Here is a 21064-nt window from a genome sequence, read left to right on the forward strand (position 1 = left end):
AAATGACGGCCATAAGGCCCTTTAAATAGGCCTCAAACCCGGAAATTTAGGGTTTCATTACACAGCGCAGACTCGCTGAGTCCATATCCTGGACTCACCGAGTCCAGGCGCGCTCCATTGTCCAAATCCGCGTCCCTACTCGGCGAGTCTGAGCTCCAACTCGCCGAGTCCCCCTCACAATACCACAAAATTAAATTTACAAGATACCTGGTAAAAATCCGGATGTTACACAAGTTTTGTTCCAAAATGTTTTCGTTTCTTGTAGTTCTATAATGGAGGAGAATGATTTCTTTCACTTTTTTTCTTTCCATTTTTCTACTGGTCTAAGCGTTGTTCTAGTCGGATATAATGAGCCGAATAGGAAATCCATTAATCAAACTCCTCTATGATTAAGATCTCGTTACTTTATTGATTTGATGTGTACGCCTTATCTTCATTTATTTATCAATCTCACTTTCCGTCTGATTCTTACGATTTCTTGCAGCCTAATCTATCAAGATGATAAGTTTGATTACTTAAATGCAATAGATCTCCAGGATTTTCCCGAAAATCCTTCAAGTTGTGTTCTAAAATGTTTCCGTTTCTTGTGGTTCTATAATGGAGGAGAATGATTTCTTTCACTTTTTTTCTTTCCATTTTTCTACTGGTGTAAGCGTTGTTCCAATAGGATATAATGAGTCGAATAGGAAATCCATTATTCAAACTCCTCTATGATTAAGATCTCATTACTTTATTGATTTGATGTGTACGCCTTATCTTCGTTTATCTATCAATCTCGCTTTCCGTCTTATTCTTATGATTTCTTGTAGCCTAATCTATCAAGATGATAAGTTTGATTACTTAAATGCAATAGATCTCCGCAGTTTTCCCGAAAATCCTTCAAGTTTTGTTCCAAAATGTTTCTGTTTCTTGTGGTTCTATAATGGAGGAGAATGATTTCTTTCACTTTTTTTCTTTCCATTTTTCTACTGGTCTAAGCGTTGTTCCAATCGGATATAATGAGCCGAATAGGAAATCCATTAATCAAACTCCTCTATGATTAAGATCTCGTTACTTTATTGATTTGATGTGTACGCCTTATCTTCGTTTATCTATCAATCTCGCTTTCCGTCTTATTCTTACGAATACTTGTAGCCTAATCTATCAAGATGAAACTCTTAACAGAATTGTCTATCTCTGGAATTCCATCATCAGAGCTTACGCCTAAACCCATTCTGTTCTTGATGTATTTTCACTCTTCAAACAAATGCTCGCCTCAGAAACAAAACCCGATAATTTCACATTTGCTTGCATTTTACGGGCTTGTTCTGAAAAACTAGATCTTGAAGCTCTTAAGCTTGTGCATGGGTAAGTAATTGATTTTGATTTGGGATCAGACTCCATTACCGCTAGTGCACTTGTGTCAACTTACTCCAAATTTAGCCTCATTGATGATGCAAGAATGGTCTTTGATGGGCTAAACAAACACGACATGGTTTTACACAACACAATGATTACAGGTTATGGATCTTGTGGGTACTGGGAGAAAGCACTAAATTTGTTTATTATAATGAGAAGAATTGGAAATCAGCCTGATGGGTATACAGTTGTAGGGTTATTATCGGGTTTAACATGTTCTAACTTGCTGGAAATCGGCCAAGGAATCCATGGTTACTGTTTGAGAAGCGGGTTTTGTGACATCCCCAAAATCACGGCCAGAAAAGACCGGTTTGTTTATGCTTTGTTTAAAAACCAGAGTAACATTTTAAATAAAAGTGTTGCGGAATTTGTCCCAAAACAATAACATGATGAAGATTTATCAAAAGCATTTCCATAGAAATGTATTTCATTAAAAGACTCGGGATGTCATGTTCGTACAGATCAAAAGCATAAACAGTACAATACAAGCCTTACTGCATTATTTCATATCTACAGGCCTATATCCATAATCTCTCGTCCAAACATCATATATATGCTCAAGCGCCACTACCTGTAATACATAAAACTGAGTGGGTCAGGCTTGGGAGCCTGGTGAGCACATAGGGTTTTCAACCCACAATAAATAAGTTTATTAATTTCATCAATCAACAATAACCCGATTACCCGTTCCCGTTATCCTCACTTTACGTCCCTAAACACCTATCATAAGGGACCTAGCCTAAGGATCATCATCGGGACGGACACTACTACTAAGGGGATTCCACAGCAATAAATGTCCTAATAGGCAACCATGTGGGGGATGGAGTACATCTGGTGAGCACACAGTTCAAATAAACACACAGTCCAAATAAACACCTACAGGTTGCGAGCCTGCTAGTGTTCCATTGGACTGTCTAGAATAGTCCGTGGTCGTCATCTATACTCCGCTAGATGACTGGATCATCAATAACATCTATAACGAGGCCTCTCATTATTTTATTTTGTCACACAACAACTATTACATCTACCCATGTTTTACCCAACACATTTTGTAGATATAAAATACATATACAGTTTAAATCTTTGAAAACATGTATAAAACGTTCATCCAGCATAGATAGTGTAACGTCATAAAATTTCCAACCAAAAATTTTCATTTTTACAACCATCAAAACATGAGTAATAAGTTTAGATTCCAAAGTAACAATGTAGTCACAACCGATTACATAACAAAAGATAAAATAGTTTTCCCCGAGTGTGTGTACGGTCACGCTGGCGCCTTCCCACGGTCCTCACTCGTACCTGAAACACATAATGCAACAACTGTAAGCATAAAGCTTAGTGAGTTCCCAAAATACAACATACGCACATACGCCTTTCCAGGCCTTGACCTTCCGGTCCATGTGTCTCAGGGGACTTCCGTCCCGACTGGGTAAACCTTCCGGTCCTACCCACGTCAACCCTTACAGTCCATATGACCACGCCTTCCGGCCCATATCAAACATATCTTACATGACACATATAGCAAATAACTTAACACACATAAGGCATATATTTCATATCATATTCGACCTTCCGGTCACACAGTCAAAACCCTTCCGGGTACAGTATAGTGAGAAGACTCACCTCGTATGCCTCGCTAAGTCGCTAATCGTGAATCCTGGAATCACTCGGGCTCGAACCCTCGAGCTGCAATCCTCCTATGATATTATAAATCTATAATTATTACTTGTACCACTAAGGTGGACCATCCATATCAAGTCAACACAGGTTGACTTGGTCAGCAGTCTTTAGACAATTTGGACCAGACTCGGCGAGTGCACAATAGCGACTCGGCGAGTCTACGCGTTTTTACCAACTCTCAAGAATTTTCCCTTTGACTCGTCAAGTACTCCCCCGACTCGACGAGTTCCACCTGGGCCTGAATCACAGGGCCACCGCGACTCAACTCGCCGAGTCGAAGGTCAACTCGGCGAGTCCCAACCTGACTCGGTCCACCTGTCAAAACCTTTCCAACTCTCTGCGACTCACTGAGTCGCCCACAACTCGGTCCGGACTACACACAGGATGGTCTCAAGGACAATCTTCAAGCGACTCGTCGAGTCCATGCCATGCACCAGCTAAAACTGGCTTTTGTGGTCAGATCCGTTCCATACATACATAGATCTGGCCTTCCCAAGCTTATTTGTCACGTAAAGTCTTAGTCTTGGTTGCCATGCAATGCATACAAGGCTTACTTTGAAGAAACAACCACTTATTTGGCAAGTTTAGCTTCTAACTCAAAAGAATGGACATAAAGCTTGTCATGAGGGGTCTCCTGGACCTGCTTAAGTCCAGATCTAGGTTCCATGTCTCCATGGGACCTCTCATACTTCTTATTCAAGCCAAGAAATGCAAGAAGAAACCCTAGATTTGGCCCATCAACACAAAACACGAAGATTATCTCAGAAAATTACCTCAAGAAGACCCCCTTGATGAAATAGCAACAGATCTAAGCTCCCCAACACTTCAAGCTTGCTCCTCTCCCTCCTTTCCTTGCAATATCACACAAAATGATGAACAAAAGGCCTTCAAACACACTCACAAGGGCTTACAGACGTATGGAGGCTCTTAGGGTTCAAGGTGGCCGCATATGAGGGCCATAAGGCCCTTTAAATAGGGCTTAGGACCGAGAAATTAGGGTTTCATCAAACAGCACGGACTCGCCGAGTCCGGATGCGAACCCCCGCTTAAAAATGCGACCCGACTCGGCGAGTTCGACCACCAACTCGCCGAGTCCCCTCACAGAATGACAAAAATATATGAAATGAAGATACCTGGGGATTCAGGCTGTTACAAATCTCCCCCACTAGAATAAGACTTCGCCCTCGAAGTCCCGCTTAGGCAAAAAGCTCCGGATGCTGCTCCCGCATCTCATGTTCCGGCTCCTAGGTCATCTCTGATCCCTTCCGATGCTGCCACTGAATCAATACCAGGGGTACCTCCTTGTTTCTCAAAACCTTGATCTTCCGATCTTTGATGGCCACAGGTCTTTCAGCATAATTCAGACTTGCATCCACCTGAATATCCCCTAACGGAACCACCGCTGATTCATCGGCTATACATTTCCGCAGTTGCGACACATGGAAAGTATCGTGAATCTGTCCCAACTCTGCTGGCAAGTCTAAACGGTAGGCTACCCGACCCACCCTTGCGATCACACGGAAAGGACCAATATACCAGGGCCCCAACTTGCCCCCCTTCCTGAACCGAATCACTCCTTTCCAAGGAGAGACCTTCAGGAGCACGAGATCACCAACTTGGAACTCAAGCTCGAACCGGCGCCTGTCTGCATAACTCTTCTGCCGGCTCTGAGCGATCAACAACCTTTGCCTGACCATCTAAATTTGCTCGGTCGTCTGAAGCACGATCTCTGTGCTACCTATAACCTGTTGTCCCACCTCACCTCAACAGATGGGGGTGCGACACCTCCGCCCATAACAGCTCAAAGGGCGGCATACCAATGCTCGAATGATGGCTGTTGTTATACGAGAACTCTGCTAAAGGTAGATAGGTGTCGCAGCTCCCTCCGAAATCCAACACACATGCCCGAAGCATGTCCTCGAGTGTCTGAATTGTCCGTTCACTCTGGCCGTCTGTCTGAGGATGATATGCCGTACTGAAATGTAACCTAGTACCCAACTCTTCATGGAATTTATTCCAGAACCTGGAAGTGAAACGCACGTCGCGGTCCGAAATAATTGAGATCGGCACCCCGTGCCGAGATACTACTTCCCTCACATATAACTCAGCCAACTTCTCCGCAGAAGAGCTCTCACTAATAGCTAGAAAATGAGTGCTCTTTGTCAGCCGATCCACAATTACCCAAATCGCATCGACTCCTCTCGCCGTTCGCGGTAATTTGGTGATGAAATCCATAGAGATTTGTTCCCACTTCCATTCAGGAATCTCTAGCGGTTGCAGCTTACCGTGCGGTCGCTGGTGTTCGGTCTTGACCTGCCGACAAGTCAAGCACCTCTCGACGAACCAAGCGACATCCCTTTTCATACATGGCCACCAGTACTCCTTCTTGAGATCCAAATACATTTTCGTAGCACCAGGATGAATCGAGAATTTCGATCGATGTGCTTCCTCCATCAAAATAGTGTGCGCACCGCCCACAAACGGCACCCAAATCCGTCCCTGACAAGTCATAAGCCCTCGACCATCCGTAACAAATCCTGATACCTGACCTACCACCCGTTCCTTCTTCTGGTGTTCCGGCTTTGCAGCCTCCATCTGAGCCCCTCGAATAATGTCCAGAATCGGGGTCAAAACCGTCAACCTCATACAAATATCTCGGATAGGGGCGCTATCCGCCCTACGGCTCAATGCGTCGGCTACCACATTAGCCTTGCCCGGGTGGTACAGGATCTCACAATCGTAATCCTTCACCACATCCAACCACCTCCTCTGCCACATATTCAGATTTGGCTGATCCATCAAGTATTTCAAGCTCTTATGGTCCGTGTAAATCGTACACCGAACCCCGTACAAATAGTGTCGCCAGATCTTGAGGGCAAACACCACCGCCCCCAATTCCAGGTCGTGCGTGGGATATCTCGACTCATGAGGCTTCAACTGCCTCGAAGCGTACGCTATCACATGACCCCTCTGCATAAGTACCGCCCCCAAACCCGATATAGAGGCATCACAGTATACCTCAAAATCCTCCATCCCTTCCGGGAGTGCAAGCACCGGAGCCTCGCACAATTTCTGACGAAGCGTCTCAAATGAAGACTGCTGCTCCGGTCCCCATGAAAACGCAACACGCTTCCGGGTCATCCTAGTAAGTGGCACAGCGATCTTGGAGAAATCCTTGATAAATCTGCGGTAATATCCAGCCAAACCCAGAAAACTCCTGATCTCGGTGGGCGATCTCGGCACCTCCCACCTCAACACCGCCTCAATCTTGGCCGGGTCGACCAATATCCCATTCTGGTTCACAAGATGCCCGAGGAATTGGACCTCTCGTAACCAGAAATCACACTTGGAGAACTTGGCATACAGTCTCTCCGATCTCAAAACCCGAAGAATCTCCCGCAAATGTTCCTCATGCTGGTCCCTAGTCCTCGAATACACCAAAATATCATCGATGAATACGATCACCGACCGATCCAGCATCGTTCGGCACACCCTGTTCATGAGGTCCATGAATGCGGCCGGGGCATTGGTGAGCCCAAAAGGCATCACCACGAACTCATAATGTCCATAACGAGTCCTGAAGGCAGTCTTTTGGATATCCTCCTCGCGAACCCTCATTTGATGATATCCCGACCTCAAGTCAATCTTGGAAAACCAAGATGCCCCCTGCAACTGATCGAACAGATCGTTGATCCTAGGTAACGGGTATCGGTTCTTAATCGTCAACTTGTTTAACTCCCGATAATCGATACACATCCGATGTGAACCATCCTTCTTCTTGACGAACAAAATCGGCGCTCCCCAAGGCGAACTACTCGGTCGAATGAATCCCTTCCCCAACAGCTCCTGAAGCTGCAAGGATAATTCTTGCATTTCCGGTGGAGCGAGACGGTAAGGCGCCTTGGCGATGGGCGCCGCTCCCGGAACCAAATCGATACGAAACTCCACTTGCCTCTCCGGAGGCACACCTTGTAACTCCTCGGGGAACACATCCGCAAACTCGTATACAACTGGAACGTCATCAATCGAATTGGGCCTCTTCACGGTCACACGAGTATCCATCACATAGGCTATGAATCCATCACAGCCCTGCTGCAGACTCTGCCTTGCCCTGGCCGCTGAACAAAACGCCGACCCACACCGGGTCCCTTCGCCATAAACCGTGAGCACTCCCCCACTAGGGTCTCGAATCATCACCAGCTGTCTCTCGCAGTCAATGACTGCTCCAAACTTACTCAACCAATCCATGCCCACGATAAGGCAAACATCCCCCATAGCTATAGGGACCAAGTCTATAGGAAACTCGACCCCAAAAATCTCGAGCACGCATCCTCGAATCACCTCGGTGGCGTATACCGCTCTCTCGTTTGCTATAGCAACTCGCAGGGGACGAATCATCGTCTCCCGATCGATATCGATGTGCTGGCTAAAAGCCAACGAAACAAAGGACCGACTCGCACCTGAGTCGAATAATACCAAAGCAGGCACATGATTCACAAGAAAAGTACCTACGCAGATAGTAATATAAGCATAATATCTCAGCATAAATGTAAATACATGAAAGAATACATACCGGCCACTACATCAGGCGACGCGCGGACCTCCTCCGCAGTCAACTGGAAAGCTCTCCCACGAGCCTTCGGGGCCTCGGTCTTCACTGGCCGAACCTCAGGAACCCTGACAGCAGGCAAAGATCCCTGGCGAAGCTGGGGGCACTCGGCCTTCCGATGGCCAGTCTGGTTGCAATGGAAGCAAACCATAAATCCCTTGGGGCAATCCCTCGCAATGTGCCCCTCCTTGCCACACTTGTAGCAAGCACCCGATCGACATGCCCCCTCGTGACCCTTGCCGCACTTCCCACGAGTGCGGCTCTTCTGTCCTCCGAATCTCAAATTAGCGGACTTGGTCCGCTTGGCTGCCAGCTGCGACTGAGCCGGCCGCCGATCCACCCGTTGAGACTCGACCTCCTCCCTGGCCTGGGTCTCCAACTCGATCTCCCGCTTCCTGGCATTCGCCTGAAGCTCAGCAAAAGTCTGATATGACGAGTTCGATACGAACTCCCGAATGTCTCTCCTCAGCACTCCCAAATACCGGCTCATCCGAGCCTGCTCCGTGGACACCTGCTCGGGGCAGAACATCGCCCTCTCGTGAAACTTCCGCGTGATCACTGTAACCGAATCGTTACCCTGCTTGAGGGTCAAGAACTCCTGAACCAATCGTTCCCACTCTACCGGGGGAACATACTCGTCTCTGAACATAGCAGTAAATCTCTCCCAAGTCATGGCTGAAACCTCCGCAAGAGTGAAGTTCTCCGTCACAAACTTCCACCAATCCTTTGCTCCCAGGCGGAGCTGGTTCAAGCCGAACCGCACCCTCAGATGCTCCGGACATGAACAAGTATAGAAGCATCCCTCAATATCAGCAATCCACCTCCTCGCAGCAATCGGATCCTGCGTCCCGTCAAACTCTGGTGGTTTCGTGTTGCTGAACTCCCGGAACAGCAACGAGTCACCCCCCTGTGGTCTGGCAGCAGCCACAGCTGCGGTAGCTGCAGCGGCGGCAGCCTCAGACAACGCGGCGTACCGCTCATCAAATGTCTCCATCAGCGTGGTCTTAATAGACCCAAACATCTCCGGAATCTCGGTCCGGATCGCTGCAGCTACCTCCTCATGAATCATCTGACGAAGCTCCTCGTCAGTCACTCCACTCGTGCCAGGTCTGTGTCGTGGTCCAACCATGATGTCTCTGAAATACAACATAAAAATATCAGAGACTCTATCGGGCAAAATCGCACTCGATAACTCAGTCCTACTCAGTCTCCGATACTCAGGGGTTCTTACTTGGGCTGCCTACTGACCCGGTGTCCTTGGTAGTACGGGCCCAATACTACCAATTACACTGCGTCGGTATTCACCCCAAGTCCTCCTCCCCAAACCCCGAATCCTGAGCACTCTATTCTTATCATACTCTAGTTACTCACTCGCTCTCGAGCACCTCATAGAAGCAAGTTTCCCTAGACTAAGGCATCACAAGATCAGGCCACTCTAGTCCTAATATGTATACCTAGTCTACTAGCATGCATATCATATCATATCATGTATCGTAACACATATAATAAGAGTATTTTGGGGATTTTTACCGTTCGGGCGCTGGCTGACCGTACACACATTTTCTTCTTTGGTCGTCTCATTTGTCAAAAAAATTTTAAATTTTCTCAAATCCCCGGTTTGAGTTCAGTTATGCCCGAAGGTGTACCCGAATCCCTCAAACCAAGGCTCTGATACCAACTTGTAACGTCATAAAATTTCCAACCAAAAATTTTCATTTTTACAACCATCAAAACATGAGTAATAAGTTTAGATTCCAAAGTAACAATGTAGTCACAACCGATTACATAACAAAAGATAAAATAGTTTTCCCCGAGTGTGTGTACGGTCACGCTGGCACCTTCCCACGGTCCTCACTCGTACCTGAAACACATAATGCAACAACTGTAAGCATAAAGCTTAGTGAGTTCCCAAAATACAACATACGCACATACGCCTTTCCAGGCCTTGACCTTCCGGTCCATGTGTCTCAGGGGACTTCCGTCCCGACTGGGTAAACCTTCCGGTCCTACCCACGTCAACCCTTACAGTCCATATGACCACGCCTTCCGGCCCATATCAAACATATCATACATGACACATATAGCAAATAACTTAACACACATAAGGCATATATTTCATATCATATTCGACCTTCCGGTCACACAATCAAAACCCTTCCGGGTACAGTATAGTGAGAAGACTCACCTCGTATGCCTCGCTAAGTCGCTAATCGTGAATCCTGGAATCACTCGGGCTCGAACCCTCGAGCTGCAATCCTCCTATGATATTATAAATCTATAATTATTACTTGTACCACTAAGGTGGACCATCCATATCAAGTCAACACAGGTTGACTTGGTCAGCAGTCTTTAGACAATTTGGACCAGACTCGGCGAGTGCACAATAGCGACTCGGCGAGTCTACGCGTTTTTACCAACTCTCAAGAATTTTCCCTTTGACTCGTCAAGTACTCCCCCGACTCGACGAGTTCCACCTGGGCCTGAATCACAGGGCCACCGCGACTCAACTCGCCGAGTCGAAGGTCAACTCGGCGAGTCCCAACCTGACTCGGTCCACCTGTCAAAACCTTTCCAACTCTCTGCGACTCACTGAGTCGCCCACAACTCGGTCCGGACTACACACAGGATGGTCTCAAGGACAATCTTCAAGCGACTCGTCGAGTCTGTTCTTCAGACTCGACGAGTCCATGCCATGCACCAGCTAAAACTGGCTTTTGTGGTCAGATCCGTTCCATACATACATAGATCTGGCCTTCCCAAGCTTATTTGTCACGTAAAGTCTTAGTCTTGGTTGCCATGCAATGCATACAAGGCTTACTTTGAAGAAACAACCACTTATTTGGCAAGTTTAGCTTCTAACTCAAAAGAATGGACATAAAGCTTGTCATGAGGGGTCTCCTGGACCTGCTTAAGTCCAGATCTAGGTTCCATGTCTCCATGGGACCTCTCATACTTCTTATTCAAGCCAAGAAATGCAAGAAGAAACCCTAGATTTGGCCCATCAACACAAAACACGAAGATTATCTCAGAAAATTAACTCAAGAAGACCCCCTTGATGAAATAGCAACAGATCTAAGCTCCCCAACACTTCAAGCTTGCTCCTCTCCCTCCTTTCCTTGCAATATCACACAAAATGATGAACAAAAGGCCTTCAAACACACTCACAAGGGCTTACAGACGTATGGAGGCTCTTAGGGTTCAAGGTGGCCGCATATGAGGGCCATAAGGCCCTTTAAATAGGGCTTAGGACCGGGAAATTAGGGTTTCATCAAACAGCGCGGACTCACCGAGTCCATCCCTTGGACTCGCCGAGTCCGGATGCGAACCCCCGCTCAAAAACGCAACCCGACTCGGCGAGTTCGACCACCAACTCGCCGAGTCCCCTCACAGAATGACAAAAATATATGAAATGAAGATACCTGGGGATTCGGGCTGTTACAGATAGCAAGTATTCAGATAATATTCACACATAGCACGTAATTTATATTAAATACTTCATATCTATGTGTAAGCTGAATGTAACTATGCACTCACCTGAAAATGTGGTGATTCCGAACTCAGACAGCGCTTCGCTTCTTAAAAAGAATTTTCTTCGACGAAACCTAGTATTATTACCACTAGAGTTTTGTTTATTATTCGTCGAGACTAATTAATAGTCTAGCTATTATTACTATTATATAAGCGTCAAAAAATACTTATATAACCCATAATAATAGCCCAAGTATTTAGTATAAGTTTCTAATAATGTTACTATAATTAAATAAAAGCTATATTAAAAATAGCGTAGGCGTAGCTCACTTACAACGGGTTTTATAGAAAACCAGGATTTGCTTGGAGCAGCGTTTCCAAATCGAAAAGCTCTTCTTCTCGGAGCCGTCGAGCACACCGGAGCTTCCGCCTCGTGCTAGGGAGGTTCCCTAGGCTTTCCGGGGGATTTCGGAGCTAGAGAGAGGTTCTAGAGAGAGAGAGAGAGAGAGTAAAGAGAAGAAATAATGGGAAAGGTGTGAAGAAAATGAGGGTGGGAGAGGTGGTATTTATAGGGTGAAATGTGGCTGAACTTGGTGCCACATGTCACCATCTGGTGGCAACCCTTGGGGAGAAAGCAATGGCCAAGATTGTGCCACATCACCCATTTTCGCACAGCACACTTCCGACTTCTAAAATCCGTAACTTTCACATATGACTTCCGTTTTTGACGTTCTTTATATCCACGCGTAGGTAATAATAAGATCTACAACTTTCATTTTGACTCTGTTGGCTAATTCTCGACCGATCTTAAATTTAATAGTACAAGGAGATTATACTGTTAAACGTCTGCGTAAAATTAATAACTTCTACATACGGACTCTGTTTTTGTCTGTCTTTTTACCGTTGATTTCCTATTAATGAGATCTTCAACTCTCATTTACGTTGCGTAAGCCAAAAACCGCTCGAACTAAAATTCGAGTTTCGGGCCGTGCACTGCTAAGCCGAATCTTAGAAAAATCATAACTTCTTCATACGAAGTCAGATTTGGGCGTTCTTTTTATCGATGTTCTTAGTTTAACATATTCTACGACTTTTGTTTAGATTTCTAAGGCTAAAAAGTCTTCTATCGTAAATTCACTATTTACGTCTTCCGGTGCCGTGCCGGTTTTGCCGTAAAACTTCGGCGGGTCATAACTTCTTCGTTATAGCTCGGATTTCGGCATTATTTATATGTACGGAAACCTTGAGACATATTCTACAACTTTATGTAGAGATATCGGGATTATCTCACACTTTAATTTTGACGCTCATTTTTATTCTTTATTAATTATACATTTATAATTAAATAATAAACACATAAACACACATAATTCACATAATACTCAAATATTTCATATTTATTACTTCAAAAAGAGTTACAATAGTTGACCTAGACTATTACATTGACAAAAATGCTTAGCCCTGAAACCCGGGCGTTACAATTCTCTCCCCCTTAGGATGATTCCGTCCCGGAATCATGCATCAGCAAATAGATGTGGATAGCGACTCATCATGTCATCCTCTGTTTCCCAAGTGAGATTCGGCCCATTCGAATGTTTCCATCAGACTAGCACCAAGTCGACCATCTTGCGTCGTAACTTCTTAGTCTTACGATCAACAATTGCCTCAGGCTCTTCGGTCAGCCTTTTATTCTCATCCATCCTTAATTCCGAGATTGGAATTATGTCGGGAACATCTCCCATGAATTTCCTCAAATAACACACATGGAAGGTGTTATGAATACCATTGAGTTCTTCGGGCAATTACAGCTTGTAAGCTTGGTTCCCAATCCTCTGAAGAACTTTGAACGGTCCAATAAACCTTGGAGTCAACTTTCCTCATTTCCCAAATCGTATAAGTCCCTTCCACGGTGAGACTTTAAGTAAAACGGAATCCCCAACTTCGAAGGTTATCGATCGTCTTTTCTTGTCAGCATAGCTCTTTTGACGATCCTGAGCTGCTAACATTCTTTCCCTAATCACCTTCAATTTCTCAGCAGTCTTATGGACTATCTCGGGGCCCATAAACTGCTTCTCTCCGGCTTCAAGCCAACAAGACGGTGTACGACACTTCTGTCCATACAAGGCCTGATAAGGTGCCATCTTGATGCTCGAGTGAAAACTATTGTTGTAGGAAACTTCTACTAGAGGTAAGTGCTCGTCCCAATTCCCTTGGAATTCGAGGGTACATGCTCTCAGCATATCTTCCAACGTCTGAATCGTTCTTTCACTCTGACCATCAGTTTGCGGATGGTAAGCAGTACTCAAACACAACTTTGTACCCAGCTCCTCTTGTAGACTCCTCCAAAACCTTGACGTGAAACGACTATCACGATCTGACACAATCGTAAGAGGGACACCGTTAAGTCTTACAATTTCCTTCACATAAGCATTTGCGAGCTTATCCATAGACCACTTCTCGTTGGCTGCTATGAAGTGTGCACTCTTGGTGAAACGATCCACGACTACCCAAATCATGTCGTGTCTGTTCTTCGTTCTGGGCAGTTTAGTCACAAAATCCATGGTGATGTCTTCCCATTTACCCATGGGTACAGGTAAAGGTTCTAAACTCCCATACGGTTTCTGATGCTGTGCCTTAACCCTCGCGCATGTTATGCACTCGGCCACATACTTCGCAACATCGAGCTTCATCATCGGCCACCAGTAGTAGGGTTTTAGGTCCCTATACATTTTAGTGCTACCGGGATGAATCGAGTACATGGTCTTGTGTGCTTCTTCCATTAGAAGATCTCTTATTCCTCCCGTCTTAGGTACCCAAATTCGATCTTGGAATACCTTCAGTCCTTGACTGTTTGTACCGAACACTAACGTTTTTCCCAAACGTTCTTTCTTTCGGTCATTCTTCTCTAAGGCTTCTTCTTGAGCTTTCCTGATACTTTCCACAATCGTCGAGACGACTTCAATTCTTAACGCTCTTGGCCTTTTCCTTTCAAGATTGACCTTCCGACTGAGAGCATCAACAACAATATTTGCTTTACCTGGGTGGTAAAGTATCTCACAGTCGTAGTCCTTGAGAAGTTCTAGCCAGCGTCGTTGCCTCATGTTCAACTCCTTCTGATTAAAGAGATACTGGAGACTCTTATGATCAGTGAAGAGCTTGCACTTCGTGCCGTAGAGGTAATGCCTCCATATCTTTAAGGCAAATACTACCGCTGCCAACTCCAGATCATGAGTGGGGTAGTTCTTTTCGTGCTCTTTCAATTGTCGAGATGCGTATGCTATCACCTTTTCTCTTTGGGTCAGAACACAACCCAACCCGACTCCAGATGCATCACTGTAAACCGTGAAATCTTTGACTCCATCGGGTAGAGAAAGTATTGGTGCTTCACATAACTTCTTCTTTAGCTTCTCGAACGCCTCATCATGTTTCTCACTCCATGTATACGTAGCTCCTTTATGGGTTAAAGATGTTAATGGAGCAACTATCGAAGAAAAGCCTTGGATAAATCGTCGGTAATATCCGGCTAATCCTAGAAAGCTTCGAATCTCCGTGGGACTCTTCGGACGTTCCCACTTCATTACAGCCTCAATCTTGGCGAGATCAACCATTATTCCTTCTTGGTTAACAACATGACCCAAGAATTGGACTTCCCGTATCCAAAAGTCGCATTTGGAGAACTTTGCAAAAAGCTTCTCCTTCTTTAACACCTCCAACACTTCTCGTAGATGCTTGCCATGCTCCTCTTGGCTTTTCGAGTAGATGAGAATGTCGTCGATGAACACTATCACATATTTATCGAGGAGTGGTTTACAAACCCTATTCATCAAATCCATGAATGATGCAGGAGCATTGGTTAGTCCGAATGACATAACCAAGAACTCGTAGTGTCCATATCTTGTTCTGAATGCAGTCTTCTCAATATCCTGCTCTCTCACCTTCAGCTGATGATATCCTGACCTAAGATCGATCTTTGAGAAGTAGCTCGAACCTTGCAGTTGATCAAATAGGCCATCAATCCTGCGCAATGGATACTTGTTCTTCACCGTTGCCTTATTCAGCTCTCGGTAGTCTATGCACATCCTCATGCTTCCATCCTTCTTCTTCACGAATAACACCGGAGCTCCCCAGGGTGATGAACTAGGTCGAATGAAACCGCTATCCAACAGCTCCTGAAGTTGCATCATGAGCTCCTTCATCTCCGTCGGTGCTAATCGGTAAGGTGTCTTTGCTATCGGTGTTGTTCCTGGTAACAAGTCTATACGAAACTCCACTTGTCTATCAGGTGGTAATCCGGGAAGATCTTCTGGAAAGACTTCCGGATAATCGCACACAACCGGTATATTTTGCACCTCTTTCTTTTCTTTCTTAGCATCGATTACGAATGCCAAGTACGATGCACATCCCTTGGACAAACATTTCCTGGCTTTCATCAGGGAGATGATTCCAGAATTCACTCTGCGTTTGTCCCCATACACCATAAATGATTCCTTTCTGGGTGGGTTTATCCTAACTATCTTCTTTCGGCATAATATCTCGGCATCGTTGGCGTTAAGCCAATCCATACCCAAAACGATGTCGAAACCGTTTAACTCTATGGGTGATAGTTCCTCATGGAATTCGTTTCCGTTTAGGTCAATGACGATGTTCCTAATACGATTACTAACAGGTACGAATTTGCCACTGGCAACTTCTACAATCAGGGCATTATCTAGTTTTTCTACAGGCAATGCTAATCTTCCACCAAATTTATGTGACACAAAGGAGTAATTGGCTCCGGAATCAAATAGTATATTTGCAGGCAAACCATTTACAAGAAAGGTACCTGAAGCGACGTCTGCTGCCTCCTTCGCAGCCTCGAGCGTCATCTGAAAGGCTCTCGCCTTTGGCTTTGGTGGTATGTTGGGCCTTCCCGCATCTTTCTTCTTTGGGCAATCCTTAGCAATATGCCCTTCTTCACGACACTCGTAGCACACTTTCTTGTTGGTGGTGCACTCATTGGCATAGTGCCCCGTTTTCCCACACTTGTAGCAGCTTACTTCATCGCCACATTTTCCCGAGTGCTTCTTCTTGCACTTCTCGCACCATTTAAATTTGTTTCCTCCCCCGAATCTTTTTGAACCGAACTTGCTCTTCTTTTTGTTGGGTTTAGCAGACCCCTCAAATTTCCTCTTCTCGCCAACCTCGATTTTGCTGGCAGCTCTTCCCTTAATCATGTCCTCCACAGACTTGGCAGCCCAGATAGCTGCCTCCAAAGTAGGTGCCTGACGTACTGACACCGCGTACTCCCATGGGAGTCCCTTTGCGTACTTATCAATTTTCATCAGCTCATCCGGAACAAGACGCATGGCAAACTCCATCTTTTCTGTGAAGTTGTTCATGTATTCATCGATTGACATGCTTCCCTTCTTCAGGGTTAGAAACTGGTTCTCTAACTCTAGCGGGTTTTGAGCTGAGCAGTACTTTCGTTTGAATTGCACCAGAAATTATGCCCATGTCAGTTGCAGGGGCTTGTTGGGGCTTAAAGTCTTCCCCAAGGTATTCCACCAACGTACAGCGCCTCCTCGAAACTGACGCACTGCAAACGTGGTCTGTAGCTTTCCTCTGCAACCGCACGTCATGAAAGCTAACTCCATCTCCGAGATCCAATCCATGACCCCGATTGGATCTTCCTTTCCCGTGAAAGTCGATGGCTTGCAAGTCAGAAAATCCTTGTACTTGCATCCATTCCTCTCGACTTCGTCACCCTGGTTGTTTTGTTGAACTATTGGTGGGTTGGCTTGACCAATGGTCCCACTGTAGTTTCCCTCATCAGTCTGCCCTTCGTTCCACTCGGGCTGTTCGATCTGAATAGTTGCTTCCTCTCGATTTTGTTGGAGCAAGAGTCTGGTTTCCTCCATTTGACGATCCACCATCGCCTGGATCATCGATTGCACTCCGGCCATTGTTATTGGCTCAGCAGCGGCTACCACAACGGGTATCTGCTCAATTACTGGGGGTTGGTTTCTGTTCCCATTTGCATTCACGTTTCCGCTTCGGGTCCTTGCCATCTTGATCTATACACCGAATAAGGTGAATTTAGATCTTTATTTAGGAGAGACGTTTTAAATCGTCCTTATCGCTCCGAAACGTTTACATGCTAGTTCTAATATCGTAGTCGTACGTTTAGAATCCTAAACACATAAGGTTTCCAGATCCGGTCGGCAACAGACCATAGATCCGAACAAAATAACAGCATATCATGCATAAAGCATTTAGCACATAAAAGCATTTTAGGCACAATTCCTAAAATAAGCTAGTGCTCACACCTCACAATCATCGCTTAGCATTCTAAGTTTAAGTCTAGAAAACCTACAAATTCCTAGTTCGCTTAAACTAATACTCTGATACCAACTGTGACATCCCCAAAATCACGGCCAGAAAAGACCGGTTTGTTTATGCTATGTTTAAAAACCAGAGTAACATTTTAAATAAAAGTGTTGCGGAATTTGTCCCAAAACAATAACATGATGAAGATTTATCAAAAGCATTTCCATAGAAATGTATTTCATTAAAAGATTCGGGATGTCATGTTCGTACAGATCAAAAGCATAAACAGTAAAATACAAGTCTTACTACATTATTTCATATCTACAGGCCTATATCCGTAATCCCTCGTCCAAACATCATATATATGCTCAAGCGCCACTACCTGTAATACATAAAACTGAGTGGGTCAGGCTTGGGAGCCTGGTGAGCACATAGGGTTTTCAACCCACAATAAATAAGTTTATTAATTTCATCAATCAACAATAACCCGATTACCCGTTCCCGTTATCCTCACTTTACGTCCCTAAACACCTATCATAAGGGACCTAGCCTAAGGATCATCATCGGGACGAACAGTACTGCTAAGGGGATTCCTCAGCAGTAAATGTCCTAATAGGCAACCATGTGGGGGATGGAGTACATCTGGTGAGCACACAGTTCAAATAAACACACAGTTCAAATAAACACCTACAGGTTGCGAGCCTGCTAGTGTTCCACTGGACTGTCTAGAATAGTCCGTGGTCGTCATCTATACTCCGCTAGATGACTGGATCATCAATAACATCTATAACGAGGCCTCTCATTATTTTATTTTGTCACACAGCAACTATTACATCTACCCATGTTTTACCCAACACATTTTGTAGATATAAAATACATATACAGTTTAAATCTTTGAAAACATGTATAAAACGTTCATCCAGCATAGATAGCAAGTATTCAGATAATATTCACACATAGCACGTAATTTATATTAAATACTTCATATCTATGTGTAAGCTGAAAGTAACTATGCACTCACCTGAAAATGTGGTGATTCTGAACTCAGACAGCGCTTCGCTTCTTAAAAAGAATTTTCTTCGACGAAACCTAGTATTATTACCACTAGAGTTTAGTTTATTATTCGTCGAGACTAATTAATAGTCTAGCTATTATTACTATTATATAAGCGTCAAAAAATACTTATATAACCCATAATAATAGCCCAAGTATTTAGTATAAGTTTCTAATAACGTTACTATAATTAAATAAAAGCTATATTAAAAATAGCGTAGGCGTATCTCACTTACAACGGGTTTTATAGAAAACCAGGATTTGCTTGGAGCAGCGTTTCCAAATCGAAAAGCTCTTCTTCTCGGAGCCGTCGAGCACACCGGAGCTTCCGCCTCGTGCTAGGGAGGTTCCCTAGGCTTTCCGGGGGATTTCGGAGCTAGAGAGAGGTTCTAGAGAGAGAGAGAGAGAGAGAGAGTAAAGAGAAGAAATAATGGGAAAGGTGTGAAGAAAATGAGGGTGGGAGAGGTGGTATTTATAGGGTGAAATGTGGCTGAACTTGGTGCCACATGTCACCATCTGGTGGCAACCCTTGGGGAGAAAGCAATGGCCAAGATTGTGCCACATCACCCATTTTCGCACAGCACACTTCCGACTTCTAAAATCCGTAACTTTCACATATGACCTACGTTTTTGACGTTCTTTATATCCACGCGTAGGTAATAATAAGATCTACAACTTTCATTTTGACTCCGTCGGCTAATTCTCGACCGATCTTAAATTTAACAGTACAAGGAGATTATACTGTTAAACGTCTGCGTAAAATTAATAACTTCTACATACGGACTCTGTTTTTGTTTGTCTTTTTACCGTTGATTTCCTATTAATGAGATCTTCAACTCTCATTTACGTTGCGTAAGCCAAAAACCTCTCGAACTAAAATTCGAGTTTCGGGCCGTGCACTGCTAAGCCGAATCTTAGAAAAATCATAACTTCTTCATACGAAGTCAGATTTGGGCGTTCTTTTTATCGATGTTCTTAGTTTAACATATTCTACGACTTTTGTTTAGATTTCTAAGGCTAAAAAGTCTTCTATCGTAAATTCACTATTTACGTCTTCCGGTGCCGTGCCGGTTTTGCCGTAAAACTTCGGCGGGTCATAACTTCTTCGTTATAGCTCGGATTTCGGCATTCTTTATATGTACGGAAACCTTGAGACATATTCTACAACTTTATGTAGAGATATCGGGATTATCTCACACTTTAATTTTGACGCTCATTTTTATTCTTTATTAATTATACATTTATAATTAAATAATAAACACATAAACACACATAATTCACATAATACTCAAATATTCATATTTATTACTTCAAAAAGAGTTACAATAATTGACCTAGACTATTACATTGACAAAAAAGTGCTTAGCCCTGAAAACCCGGGCGTTACAGGTTTGATTCTAACACACACATAAGTAGTGTCCTTGTTAGTATGTACACAAGATGTGGTTGTATGAATTCGGCCTATAAAGTATTTAGTGGTTTATCGCATCCCGATTTAGTAACATGGTCTGCTTTAATATTTGTTTTTTCACAATCTGGAGAGTATCACAATGCCTTAACTTCTTTCAAGAATATGAACTCCTATGGCAAAAGGCTAGACTCCGTTCTTATCTCCATTTTACTGGCTGTAACTTCACAATTGGTCACTTTGGCACCAGGTGTCGAGCTACATGGTTATGCCATACGCCATAACCTACATTCGGAGGTCATGGTGTCTTCTGCATTGATAGACATGTACTCAAAATGTGGTTTCTTGGACTTGGCACTCAAGGTGTTCGATGAAATGCCTAAAAGAAACATAGTTTCATACAATTCAGTAATAATAAGTTTTAGTTTATACGGACTTGCATCCGAGGCTTTTGAAGTGTTTCATGAGGTTCTTGAACGAGGTCTAAAACCTGATGAATCTACTTTCACTGCTCTACTATCTGATTGCTCCCATGGTGGTCCTCTTAAAGAAGGTCGAGACGTTTTCAGAAGAATGAGGGACGATTTTAGCATTGAAGCAAACACTGAACATTATGTTCATTTTGTGAAGCTTCTTGGTATGGCTGAGGAGTTGGATGAGGCTTATGAGGTTGTTAACTCGTTGGGAGAGCATGTGGATTCTGGTATTTGGGGTGCACTTCTTTCTTGCTGTGATGCACATAATGATTTGAAAATGGCAGAGATTGTGAGTTAGGGACTCTTTGGGTGTAAGCAAGAGAGAAGCAACTACAAGGTTATGGTTTCTAATATGCTTGCTGGAAATGGGAGGTGGGATGACGTGAAAAAATTGAGGGATGAATTAGATGGTGTGGGAAATAGGAAAGTTCGTGGAGTTAGCTGGATTGAGGTCTAACCGAAGGAAATACCAAAGTAGAAAAGACATGTAACCTAGCGGTATCAAGAATTTTGTAAATATGCCCCTTAAGCCAATGAATTCAGGGTTCAAATCCCGGTTTAAATTAGGAGCAGATTAAAGGGTGTGTGAGTTAGTTGTTCAAAAGAAAATTAACAAAGGAAATGATTCATAAATGAATTTAATAAATTTTTATGGGGTAAATT

The 21064-nt window shown here is 44.1% G+C and overlaps 1 pseudogene; it reads left to right on the forward strand.

Annotated features, from left to right (window-relative positions):
* Positions 1–1066: 1066 nt before the first annotated feature.
* Positions 1067–20876, forward strand: LOC145045145 (putative pentatricopeptide repeat-containing protein At1g64310 pseudogene; annotated as a pseudogene).
* The last annotated feature ends 188 nt before the right edge of the window (positions 20877–21064 follow it).

The sequence above is a fragment of the Lactuca saligna genome, chromosome 5 (assembly GCF_052625555.1).
Source record: "Lactuca saligna cultivar CGN05327 chromosome 5, ASM5262555v1, whole genome shotgun sequence".
Taxonomy (NCBI): Eukaryota; Viridiplantae; Streptophyta; class Magnoliopsida; order Asterales; family Asteraceae; genus Lactuca; species Lactuca saligna.